This window comes from Glycine max, chromosome 1, assembly GCF_000004515.6.
Source record: "Glycine max cultivar Williams 82 chromosome 1, Glycine_max_v4.0, whole genome shotgun sequence".
Lineage (NCBI taxonomy): Eukaryota > Viridiplantae > Streptophyta > Magnoliopsida > Fabales > Fabaceae > Glycine > Glycine max.
Window position 1 is genome coordinate 15346588 of NC_016088.4, and position 14301 is coordinate 15360888.

A 14301-nucleotide genomic window follows, 5' to 3' on the forward strand; every position below is an offset into this window, starting at 1 on the left:
ATGATATGTTGAGACCCTCGTTGTTGAAAAATGAAGCCCATCGCAAATACAAACGGCCATACCCTTTCCTCTGGATCTCTGCATAAGGCCGGAAACCTATGGAGACACCCAGAAATCAACAAGGAAGACTCGGGCGAATTCCGACAGGCAAAAGTTTTGACTCAGATGTTCGATTGAGGCCCAAAATATATCATGGAGCTCAAAAGTGGAAATCGAATACCGACGCCAATTCGGACAGCCATATCTTTTGACTTGATTATCTGATAGATATTTATGATATGTTGAGACCGTCGTTGTTGAAAAATGAAGCCCATCACAAATACAAATGGCCATAACCTTTCCTAGGGATCTCTGCATAAGGCCAGAAACTTTGAGACACCCAGAAACCAACAAGGAAGACTCGGGGAAATTCTGACACGCGAAAGTTTTGACTTGGATGTCTGATTGGGCCCAATAATATATCATTGAGCTCGAAAGTGGAAATCGAATGCCGACGCAAATTCGAATGGCCATAACTTTCGAATCGGTTGTCCGATAGAATTTTACGATATGTTGAGACCGTCGTTGTTGAAAAATGAAGCCCATCGCAAATACAAACGGCCATACCCTTTCCTCTGGATCTCTGCATAAGGCCGAAAACCTATGGAGACACCAAGAAATCAACAAGGAAGACTCGGGCGAATTCCGACGGGCAAAATTTTTGACTCAGATGTCCGATTGAGGCCCATAATATATCATGGAGCTGAAAATTGGAAACCGAATACCGACGCAAATTCCGACAACCATAACTTTTGACTCAATTGTCCGATAGATGTTTATGATATGTTGAGACCGTTGTTGTTGAAAAATGAAGCCCATCGCAAATACAAATGGCTGTAACCTTTCCTGTGGATCTCCGCATAAGGCCGGAAACCTTTGGAGTCACCCAGAAATCAACAAGGAAGACTCGGGCAAATTATGACAGGCAAAAGTTTTGACTCGGATGTCCGATTGAGCCCCATAATATATCATGGAGCTCAAAAGTGGAAACCGAATACCGACGCAAATTCGGACAGTCATAACTTTTGACTCGGTTGTCCGATAGATTTTTATGATATATTGAGACCGTCATTGTTGAAAAATGAAGCCAATCACAAATATAAACAGACATAACCTTTCCTCCAGATCTCCGTGTAAGGTCGGAAACCTATTGAGATACCCGATAAATAAAAAGGAACACTCGAGCAAATTCCGACAGTTGAAAGTTTTGCCTCGGATATCCGATTAAGCCCTATAATATATCATGGAGCTCGAAAGTGGAAATCGGATGCCGACGCAAATTCAGACGACCATAACTTTTGACTCAGTTTTCTAATAGATGTTTATGATGTGTTGAGACCATCGTTGTTGAAAAATGAAGCCCATCGCAAATACAAACGACCATAATCTTTCCTCTGGATCTCCACATAAGGCCAGAAACCTATTCAGAAACTCAAAATTTAACAAGGAAGACTCGAAGAAATTTCGACGGGCAGAAGTTTTGACTCGGATATCCGATTGAGGCCCATAATATATCATGGTGCTCGAAAGTTGATATGGAATGCCCATGCAAATTTGGACAGCCATAACTTTTGACTCGGTTGTCCGATTGATGTTTATGATATGTTGAGATCGTCGTTGTTGAAAAATGAAGCCCATCGCAAATACAAACGGCCATAAAGTTTCCTTCGGATCTCCGCATAAGATCAAAAACCTATTGAGACATCCAAAATTCAACAAGGAAGACTCGGGCAAATTCTAACAGGCGAAAGTTTTGACTCGGATTTCCGATTGAGCCCCATAATATATCATGCAGCTCGAAAGTGGAAATCTAATGCCGACGCAAATTCGGACAGCCATAACTTTTGACTCGATTGTCCGATAGATGTTTATGATATATTGAGATCGTTGTTGATGAAAAATGAAGCCCATCGCAAATACAAATGGCCATAACGTTTACTCCAGATCTCCGCATAAGGCCAAAAACTTATTGAGACACCCAGAAATCAACAAGGAAGACTCGGGCGAATTCCGACGGGAAAAGTTTTGACTCGGATGTCCGATTGAGGCCCATAGTATATCATGGCGCTCAAAAGTTGATATGGAATGCCCACGCAAATTCAGACGACCATAACTTTTGACACGGATGTTCGATTGATGTTTATGATATATTGAGATGCTCGTTGTTGAAAAATGAAACCCATCACAAACACAAACGACCATAATCTTTCCTCCGGATCTCCGCATAAGGCCAGAAACCTATGGAGACACCCATAAATCAACAAGGAAGACTCGGGCAAATTATGACAGGCGAAAGTTTTGACTCGGTTGTCCGATTGAGCCCCATAATATATCATGGAGCTCAAAAGTGGAAATCGAATGCCGACGCAAATTCGGACAGCCATACTTTTGACTCGATTGTCCGATAGATGTTTATGATATGTTGAGACCTTCGTTGTTGAAAAATGAAGCCCATCGCTGATGTAAGCTCCATTGGAGCCTGTAGGCCTAGGATCTTCTTCATCAATGGATTCCTTTGCTTCTTGGAAGATGAATGGCAGCGGAATGGAAAAGGAAGAGAGAGAGAAGACGCCACTTCAAGGAGAAGATGAGTCTAGAAAAAGCTCACCACCATAGGAGGCCATGGATAAGAGCTTGGAGGAAGAAGGAGATGAATGAAGGGAGAGGAAGAGAAGAGCACGAAATTTTATGCCCTAAAAGAGCTCTGAAATCTGAAGTTTAATATTCAAATGATCAAAGTTGAAAAAATGCACACACATGATCTCTATTTATAACCTAAGTGTCACACAAAATTGGAGGGAAATTTGAATTTTAATACAAATTTCACTTGAATTTGAAATTGAATTTGTGGAGCCAAAATTTCACTAATTATGATTAGTGAATTTTAGTTATGGTTCAGCCCACTAATCCAAGATCAATTCCAAGATTCTCCACTAAGTGTGCTTAGGTGTTATGAGGTATGTAAAGCATGAAAGACATGCACAAATTGTGACTATATGATGTGGCAATGGGGTGTAGTAAGCAAATGCTCACCTCCCCCTCTAAAATTTAATTGGATTGGGCTTCTATCAATTCAATTAAATTTATTTCCCAACACACACATCAAATATTCACTTAGTGCACGTGAAATTACAAAACTACCCCTAATACAAAAACTAGTCTAGGTGCCCTAAAATACAAGGGCTGAAAAATCCTATATTTCTAGGGTACCTTACCTATATTATGGAGCCCTAAATACAAGGCCAAAAAAATAATGAAACCTTAATCTAATATGTACAAAGATAAGCGGGCTCATACTTAGCCCATGGGCCCGAAATCTACTCTAAGGCTCATGAGAACCCTAGGGCCTTCTCTTGCATCTTTGACCCAATCTTCTTGAAGTCTTCTATCCAATGCCCTTGGGGGGGGGGGGGGGGTAGGATTGCATCATTCCCTCCCCCTTGAAAAGGATTTGACCTCAAATCCTGAGGTTCTTGAAACTCATGAATTCTTTCCTCAACACCTGTAAAAAGAATAAAAACATATGTATTAGTGATGTTGGGTATGTTAGAGTACGGTAAGGACGGAAAACCCCTTTCCTGGCCATCTTCCCATGAGAGAATATAGTTCCTCACCAACTCAATGAGTAGTGCTACAAGTATAGAAAAATATGGGACAAACCTTTTGTAAAAGTTTGTTGAGATATTAAAGCCCCCAAAAAGTTAGGAATGACCTTTATTCTCTTAGGGTCCATGGCAAGCCCTTGATCACTATTTAAAAAGTTAGGGAAAGTAATGGAATAAAACATACCTTTTTCTTTATTTTCATGTTGATTATTCCTACAAAAAATTACGACAAACCTAAGGTGTCCCACATGAGCACCTAGGTTTGCATTGAAACAAAAAATAAGAATAAACCTACCAAATGAGTCCTTATGTACACAAATCATGAAGATGTTAGGTGCATGAGTGATTTTACAAAAGAGTGTTGCACCACTCAACACATTCATCATACCACCTATCATAGGGATTTGGTGCCTAGTAATACCTATTTTAGGCACCAACAAAGCACAAGGATTTAAGCTCTTGCAAACCAAACCCTCATCCAACAACTTCTTTACTTGAGTAATAACCTCAAGCTCAAGAGGTATGGCGGTGCTAAGGGATGTTTCCCTTGATAGGAGAAGGTAGAAAGATTGTTTAAGAAAGAGTGCTATTTTAATATCACATTTTGTTGCAAAATGATTTTCCTTGTTAACAATATTCTTGGAGGAATCCTTTTCCTCATTTTCCTTCCCCTTGGCCTTTGAAGACAAGGCATTACTATCCTTCTTTTTCATTTGTTTTTCTAGTTTTTCTTCCTCATCCCTCTTATCTTTCATAGTTAGTTGATCTTTGGCCACCTGTGAAGGTGTTTGAGGATGCAACACAAATTTAGTGCCAAGATGGGTGAGGGTAATTTCATTAGTTAGGCCATTGTAAATGATCTTCCTATAAAATTGCCATGGCCTTCCTAAAAGAATATGTCCTGCCTCCATGGGAACTATATCACAATTAACTTCATCCTTATATGTCCCAATGGAGAAAGGTACCTTCACTTGTTGGTTAACTATCATTTCCCCTTGCTCATTGAGCCATTGAAGTTTATAAGGTTTTGGGTGGGGAATGATAGTGAGGTTCAACTTGGAAACTAATCTTGTGCTACAACAATTGCAACAAGATTCACTATCCACAATGAGAGAACGAGTTTTATCTAAAATTTTTGCATCTTATATGAAAGATGTTCTCTCTTTGGGATTCAGATAGATCAAAAGATTGACCTCCAAGGAGCCTTCTAACCATTAAGAGGTCACCTTCTTCATGGGGGTAGACTTCCTCACTAGACTCTTCACCCCTTACTTCATCTTCACTTCCAGTAGAGGAAGGGGAAGAAGTAGTCTCCTCTTGACTACTATAAATGTCTTGACCCCTCATAATCATGGTTTTCTTTGTGGGGCATTGAGAGGAAATGTGACCTCTCCCAAGACATTAGAAGCATTTAATGTTGCTAGTCCTTTCTTCGGAACTAGTCTTAGGGGTGGATTTCTCTATGGTCTTATCCTTATCTTCCTTGGGTTTTGAAGGTGCAGCCCCCAAAATTCCTTCGGCTTGGTCCTTCCTTGGATAAAAGTGAAAGCCATAAGATTTTGAAGAATACTTTCTTTTAAGTTGTTGCTCCACTCTTCTACAAAGTTGGACTAGCTCATCTACCTCCCTGTATGGAAGGAATTCAACCTTGTCCCTCACTTTAGAGAACTACACGTCCTCGTCATCAGAGGGCTGCATGCCCTCGCCTTTAGATGACTACACGTACTCGCCATCAGAGGGCTGCACGCCCTCACCTGCAGAGGACTATATGTCCTCGCCATCAGAGGGCTACACGCCCTCACCTGCAGAGGACTATACGTCCTCGCCATCAGAGGGCTGCACGCCCTCACCTTCAGAGGACTACACGTCCTCGCAGTCAGAGGGCTGCACACCCTCACCATTAGAGGACTACACGTCCTCCCCATCAGAGGGCTGCATGCCGTCAGCTTCAGAGGACAACACATCCTCGCCATCGGAGGGCTGGAAGCCCTCACCTTCAGAGGACAACACGTCCTCGCCATCAGAGGGCTGCACACCCTCGCCTTTAGAGGACTACACGTCCTCGCAATCAGAGGGTTGCACGCCCTCACCATCAGAGAACTACACCTCCTCGCCATCAGAGGGCTGCACGCCCTCACCTTCAGAGGACTACACGTCCTCGCCATCAGAGGACTACACGTCCTCGCCAAAAGAGAATTACACGTCCTAGCCATCAAAGGGCTGCACGCCCTCACCTTCAGAGGACTACACGTCCTCGCCATCAGAGGGTTGCACGCCCTCACCTTCAGAGGACTACACGTCCTCTCCATCAGAGGGTTGCACGCCCTCACCTTCAGACGACTACATGTCTTCACCATCAAAGGCTTGCAACACCTCGCCTTTAGAGACCTACACGTCCTCGCCATCAAAGGGTTGCACGCCCTCAGCTTTAGAGGACTACACGTCCTCGCCACTGGAGGGCTGCAAGCCCTCACCTTCAGAGGACTACACGTCCACGCCGTCAACAGCTGCACACCCTCGCCATTAGAGAACTACACATCCTCGCCATCACAGGGCTGCTCCCCCTCACCTTAAGACGAATACACGTCCTCGCCATCAGAGAACTAGACGTCCTCGCCAGCAGAAGGCTGCACGCCCTCACCTTCAGAGGACTGCACGTCCTCACAATCAGAGGGCTGCACGCCCTCAGCTATAGAGGACTACACGTCCTCGCCATCGGAGGGCTGCAAACACTCACCTTCAGAGGACTACACGTCCTCGCCAGCAGAGGGCTGCACACCCTCATCTTTAGAGGACTACACGTACTTGCCATGAGAGGGCTGCACACCCTCACTTCCAGAGGACTACATGTCCTCACCATCAGAGGGCTGCACGCCCTCACCTTCAGAGGACTACACGTCCTCGCCATTAGAGGGTTGCACGCCCTTGCCTTTACAGGGCTACACGTCCTTGCCATCAGAGGGCTGCACGCCCTAACCTTAAGAGGACTACACGTCCTCGCCATCAGAGGGCTGCACACCCTCACCTTGACAGGACTACGCGTCCTCGCCATCAGAGAGCTGCACGCCCTCACCTTCAGAGGACTGCACGTCCTCACCATCAAAAGGCTGCACGCCCTCATTTTCAGAGGACTACACGTCCTCGCCATCACAGGGCTGTAGGCCCTCACCTTCAGAGGACTACACGTCCTCGCCATCAGAGGGTTGCACGCCCTCACCTTTAGAGGACTACACGTCCTCGCCATCAGAGGGCTGCACACCCTCCCCTTTAGAGGACTTCACGTCCTCGCCATCAGAGGGCTGCACACCCTCGCCTTTAGAGGACTTCAAGTCCTCGCCATCAGAGGGCTGCACGCCCTCACCTTCAAAGGACAACACGTCCTCACCATCAGAGGGCTGCACGCCCTCAGCTTCAGAGGACTACACGTCCTCGCCATCGGAGGGCTGCAAGAACTCACCTTTAGAGGACTGCACGTCCTCGCCATCAGAGGGCTCCACACCCTCCCCTTTAGAGGACTGCACGTCCTCGCCATCAGAGGGCTGCACACCCTCACCTTCAAAAGACAACACGTCCTCACCATCAGAGGGCTACACGCCCTCAGCTTCAGAGGACTACACGTCTTCGCCATCAGAGGGCTGCACACCCTCACCTTGACAGGACTACACGTCCTCGCCATGAGAGGGCTGCACGCCCTCACCTTTAGAGGACTGCACGTCCTCACCATCAAAAGTCTGCACGCCCTATTCTTCAGAGGACTACACGTCCTCGCCATCAGAGGGTTGCACGCCCTCACCTTCAGAGGACTACACGTCCTCGCCATCAGAGGGCTCCACGTCCTCGCCTGTAGAGGACTACACGTCCTTGCCATCAGAGGGCTACACGCCATCACCTTCAGAGGACTACACGTCCACGCCATCAGAGGCCTGCACGCCTTCGCCTTAAGAGGACTACACGTCCTCGCCATCAGAGGGCTGCACGCCCTCACCTTCAGAGGACTACACGTCCTCGCCATCAGAGGACTACACGTCCTTGCCAAAAGAGAATTACACGTCCTAGCCATCAAAGGGCTGCACGCCCTCACCTTCAGAGGACTACACGTCCTCGCCATCAGAGGGTTGCACGCCCTCACCTTCAGAGGACTACACGTCCTCTCCATCAAAGGGTTGCACGCCCTCACCTTCAGACGACTACATGTCTTCACCATCAAAGGCTTGCAACACCTCGCCTTTAGAGACCTACACGTCCTCGCCATCAGAGGGTTGCACGCCCTCAGCTTTAGAGGACTACACGTCCTCGCCACTGGAGGGCTGCAAGCCCTAACCTTCAGAGGACTACACGTCCACGCCATCCACAGCTGCACACCCTCGCCATTAGAGAACTACACATCCTCGCCATCACAGGGCTGCACCCCCTCACCTTAAGACGAATACACGTCCTCGCCATCAGAGAACTAGACGTCCTCGCCAGCAGAAGGCTGCACGCCCTCACCTTCAGAGGACTGCACGTCCTCACAATCAAAGGGCTGCACGCCCTCAGCTACAGAGCACTACACGTCCTCGCCATCGGAGGGCTGCAAACACTCACCTTCAGAGGACTACACGTCCTCGCCAGCAGAGGGCTGCACACCCTCATCTTTAGAGGACTACAAGTCCTTGCCATGAGAGGGCTGCACGCCCTCACTTCCAGAGGACTACATGTCCTCACCATCAGAGGGCTGCACGCCTTCACCTTCAGAGGACTACACGTCATCGCCATTAGAGGGTTGCACACCCTTGCCTTTAGAGGGCTACACGTCCTTGCCATCAGAGGGCTGCACCCCCTCACCTTAAGAGGACTACACGTCCTCACCATCAGAGGGCTGCACACCCTCACCTTGACAGGACTACGCGTCCTCGCCATCAGAGAGCTGGACGCCCTCACCTTCAGAGGACTGCACGTCCTCATCATCAAAAGGCTGCACGCCCTCATTTTCAGAGGACTACACGTCCTCGCCATCACAGGGCTGCAGGCCCTCACCTTCAGAGGACTACACGTCCTCGCCATCAGAGGGCTGCACACCCTCGCCTTTAGAGGACTTCACGTCCTCGCCTTCAAAGGACAACACGTCCTCACCATCAGAGGGCTGCACGCCCTCAGCTTCAGAGGACTACACGTCCTCGATATCGGAGGGCTGCAAGACCTCACATTTAGAGGACTACACGTCCTCGCCATCAGAGGGCTGCACACCCTCCCCTTTAGAGGACTTCACGTCCTCGCCATCAGAGGGCTGCACTCCCTCGCCTTTAGAGGACTTCAAGTCCTCGCCATCAGAGGGCTGCACGCCCTCACCTTCAAAGGACAACACGTCCTCACCATCAGAGGGCTGCACGCCCTCAGCTTCAGAGGACTACACGTCCTCGCCATCGGAGGGCTGCAAGACCTCACCTTTAGAGGACTACGCGTCCTCGCCATCAGAGGGCTGCACACCCTCCCCTTTAGAGGACTTCACGTCCTCGCCATCAGAGGGCTGCACGCCCTCACCTTCAAAAGACAACACGTCCTTGCCATCAGAGGGCTACACGCCATCACCTTCAGAGGACTACACGTCCTCGCCATCAGAGGCCTGCACACCCTCCCCTTTAGAGGACTTCATGTCCTCGCCATCAGAGGGCTGCACGCCCTCACCTTCAAAAGACAACACGTCCTCACCATCAGAGGGCTACACGCCCTCAGCTTCAGAGGACTACACGTCCTCGCCATCGAAGGGCTGCATGCCCTCACCTTCCAAGGACTACACCTCTTCGCAATCAGAGGACTACACGTCCTCGCCTGTAGAGGACTACACGTCCTCGCCATCAGAGGGCTACACGCCCTCACCAGCAGAGGACTACACGTCAACGCCATCAGAGGCCTGCACGCCTTCGCCTTAAGAGGACTACACGTCCTCGCCATCAGAGTGCTGCACGCCCTCACCTTCAGAGGACTACACATCCTCGCCATCAGAGGGTTGCACGCCCTCAGCTTCAGAGGACTACACGTCCTCGCCATCGAAGTCCTGCATGCCCTCACCTTCAGAGGACTACATGTCCTCGCCATCAGAGGACTACACATCCTCGCCTGTAGAGGACTACACGTCCTCGATTGTAGAGGAGTAGACGTCCTCGCCATCGGACGGCTGCATGCCCTCACCTTCAGAGGACTATACGTCCAGGCCATCAAAGGCCTGCACGCCTTCGCCTTAAGAGGACTACACGTCCTCGCAGTCAGAGGGCTGCACGCCCTCACCATTAGAGGACTACACGTCCTCCCCATCAGAGGGCTGCACGCCGTCAGCTTCAGAGGACAACACATCCTAGCCATCGGAGGGCTGGAAGCCCTCACCTTCAGAGGACAACACGTCCTCGCCATCAGAGGGCTGCACACCCTCGCCTTTAGAGGACTACACGTCTTCTCAATCAGAGGGTTGCACGCCCTCACCATCAGAGAACTACACCTCCTCGCCAGCAGAGGGCTGCACGCCCTCACCTTTAGAGGACTACACGTCCTCGCCATCAAAGGACTACACGTCCTCGCCACAAGAGAATTACACGTCCTAGCCATCAAAGGGCTGCACGCCCTCACCTTCAGAGGACTACACGTCCTCGCCATCTGAGGGTTGCACGCCCTCACCTTCAGAGGACTACACGTCCTCTCCATCAGAGGGTTGCACGCCCTCACCTTCAGACGACTACATGTCTTCACCATCAGAGGCTTGCAACACCTCGCCTTTAGAAACCTACACGTCCTCGCCATCAGAGGGTTCCACGCCCTCAGCTTCAGAGGACTACACGTCCTCACCACTAGAGGGCTGCAAGCCCTCACCTTCAGAGGACTACACGTCCACGCCATCAGAGGACTACACGTCCTCTCCTGTAGAGGACTACACGTCCTCGCCATCAGAGGGCTACACGCCCTCACCTTCAGAGGACTACACGTCCTCGCCATCAGGGGGCTGCACGCCCTCAGCTTCAGAGGACTACACGTCCTCGCCATCAGACGGTTGCATGCCCTCACCTTCAGAGGACTACATGTCCTCTTCATCAGAGGACTACACGTCCTCGCCTGTAGAGGACTACATGTCCTCGCCATTAGAGAGCTGTACGCCCTCACTTGCAGATGACTACACGTCCCCGCCATCAGAGGGCTGCACGCCCTCACCTTCAGAGGACTACACGTTCTCGCCATTAGAGGGCTGCACGCCCTCACCTTCAAAGGACAACACGTTCTTGCCATCAGAGGGCTGCACGCCCTCAACTTCAGAGGACTTCACGTCCTCGCCATCGGAGGGCTGCATGCCCTCGCCTTCAGAGAACTACACGTCCTCGCCATCAGAGGGCTGCACGCCCTCGCCTTTAGAGGACTACAAGTCCTCACAATCGGAGGGCTGCAAGCCGTCACCTTCAGAGGACTACACGTCCTCACCATGAGAGGACTGCACGTCCTCGCCACAAGAGAATTACACGTCCTAGCCATCAAAGGGCTGCACGCCCTCACCTTCAGAGGACTACATGTCCTCGTCATTAGAGGACTACACGTCCTCGCCTGTAGAGGACTACATGTCCTCGCCATTAGAGAGCTGTACGCCCTCACTTGCAGATGACTACACGTACCCGCCATCAGAGGGCTGCACGCCCTCACCTTCAGAGGACTACACGTTCTCGCCATTAGAGGGCTGCACGCCCTCACCTTCAAAGGACAACACGTTCTTGCCATCAGAGGGCTGCACGCCCTCAACTTCAGAGGACTTCACGTCCTCGCCATCGGAGGGCTGCATGCCCTCGCCTTCAGAGGACTGCACGCCCTCGCCATCAGAGGACTGCAAGTCCTCGCCATCAGAGGGCAGCACGCCCTCGCCTTTAGAGGAGAACACGTCCTCGCCATCAGAGGGCTGCACGCCCTCATCTTCAAAGGACTACACGTTCTCGTGATCAGAGGACTGCACTTCCTTGCCGTCTGAGGGCTGCATGCCCTCACCTTCAGAGCACTACACGTCCTCGCCATCAGAGGGCTGCACGACATTAGAGGACAACACGTCCTCGCCATTAGAGGACAACACGTCCTCGCCATCAGAGGGCTGCACGACATCACCTTCAGAGGACTACACGTCCTCGCCATCAGAGGGCTGCACGCCCTCACCTTTAGAGGACTACACGTCCTCGCCAATAGATGGTTGCACGCCCTCACCTTCAGAGGACTACACGTCCTCGCCATCAGAGGGTTGCACGCCCTCATCTTCAGAGCACTACACGTCCTCACCATCGAAGGCCTGCATGCCCTCACCTTCAGAGGACAACACGTCCTCGCCATCAGAGGGCTGCCCTTCCTCGCCGTCAGAGGGCTGCACGCCCTCACCTTCAGAGCACTACACGTCCTGACCATCATAGGGTTCCAAGCCCTGACATTCAGAGGACTACATGTCCTCGCAATCAGAGGGCTGCACACCCTCGCCTTTAGAGGACTTCACGTCCTCACCATCAGAGGGCTGCACGCCCTCACCTTCAAAGGACAATACGTCCTCACCATCAGAGGGCTGCACGCCCTCAGCTTAAGAATACAACACGTCCTCGCCATCAGAGGGCTGCATGCCCTCACCTTTAGAGGACTACACGTCCTCGCCATCAGAGGGCTGCACGCCCTCGCCTTTAGAGGACTACAAGTCCTCACAATCGGAGGGCTGCAAGCCGTCACCTTCAGAGGACTACACGTCCTCGCCTGTAGAGGACTACATGTCCTCGCCATCAGAGGGCAGCACCCCCTCACCTTTAGAGGACAACACGTCCTCGCCATCAGAGTGCTGCACGACCTCACCTTCAGAGGACTACACGTCCTCGCGATTAGAGGGCTGCACGCCCTCACCTTTAGAGGACTACACGTCCTCGCCATCAGAGGGCTGCACACCCTCGCCTTTAGAGGACTACAAGTCCTCACAATCGGAGGGCAGCAAGCCCTCACCTTCAGAGGACTACACGTCCTCGCCATCAGAGGGCTGCACACCCTCACCTTCAGAGGACTACACGTCCTCGCCATCAGAGGGCTGCACACCCTCGCCATTAGAGGACTTCACGTTCTCGCCATCAGAGGGCAGCACGCCCTCACCTTCAGAGGACTACACGTCCTCGCCATCAGAGGGCTGCACGCCCTCACCTTTAGAGGACTACACGTCCTCGCCATCAGAGGGTTGTCCGCCCTCTCCTTCAGAGGACTACACGTCCTCGCCATCAGAGGGTTGCACGCCCTAAGCTTCAGAGGACTACACGTCCTCGCCATCGAAGGCCTGCATGCCCTCACCTTTAGAGGACTACACGTCCTCGCCATCAGAGGACTACACATCCTCGCCTGTAGAGGACTACACGTCCTCGATTGTAGAGGAGTAGACGTCCTCGCCATCAGACGGCTGCATGCCCTCACCTTCAGAGGACTACATGTCCTCGTCATCAGAGGACTACACGTCCTCGCCTGTAGAGGACTACATGTCCTCGCCATTAGAGAGTTGTACGCCCTCACTTGCAGATGACTACACGTCCTCACCATCAGAGGGCTGCACGCCCTCAGCTTCAGAGGAATACACAACCTCGCCATCGTAGGGCTGCGTTCCCTCACCTTCCGAGGGCTACACTTCCTCGCCATCAGAGGATTGCCCTTCCTCGCCGTCAGAGGGCTGCACGCCCTCACCTTCAGAGCACTACACGTCCTCGCCATCAGAGGGCTCCAAGCCCTCACCTTCAAAGGACTACACGTCCTCGCAATCAGAGGGCTGCACACCCTGGCCTTTAGAGGACTTCACGTCCTCGCCATCAGAGGGCTGCACACCCTCACCTTCAAAGGGCAATACGTCCTCACCATCAGAGGGCTGCACGCCCTAAGCTTTAGAGGACTAGACGTCCTCGCCATCACAGGGCTGCATGCCCTCACCTTCAGAGGACTACACGTTCTCGCCATCAGAGGACTGCACTTCCTTGCCGTCTGAGGGCTGCATCCCCTCACCTTCAGAGCACTACACGTCCTCGCCATCAGAGGGAAGCACCCCCTCACCATTAGAGGACAACACGTCCTCGCCATCAGAGGGCTGCACGACATCACCTTCAGAGGACTACACGTCCTCGCCATCAGAGGGCTCCACGCCCTCTCCTTTAGAGGACTACACGTCCTCGCCATCAGATGGTTGCACGCCCTCACCATCAGAGGACTACACGTCCTCGCCATCAGAGGGTTGCACGCCCTCATCTTCAAAGGACTACACGTCCTCACCATCGAAGGCCTGCATGCCCTCACCTTCAGAGGACTACACGTCCTCGCCATCAGAGGACTACACGTCCTCGCCTGTAGAGGACTACACGTCCTCACCATCAGAGGGCTACACACCCTCACCTTCAGAGGACTACACGTCCTCGCCATCAGAGGGCTGCACGCCCTCAACTTCGGAGGACTACACGTCCTCGCCATCAAGGGGCTGCACGCCCTCAGCTTCAGAGGACTACACGTCCTCGCCATCGGACGGCTGCATGCCCTCACTTTCAGAGGACTACATGTCCTCGTCATCAGAGGACTACACGTCCTCGCCTATAGCGGACTACATGTCCTCGCCATTAGAGAATTGTACGCCCTCACCTTTAGAGGACAACACGTCCTCGCCATCAGA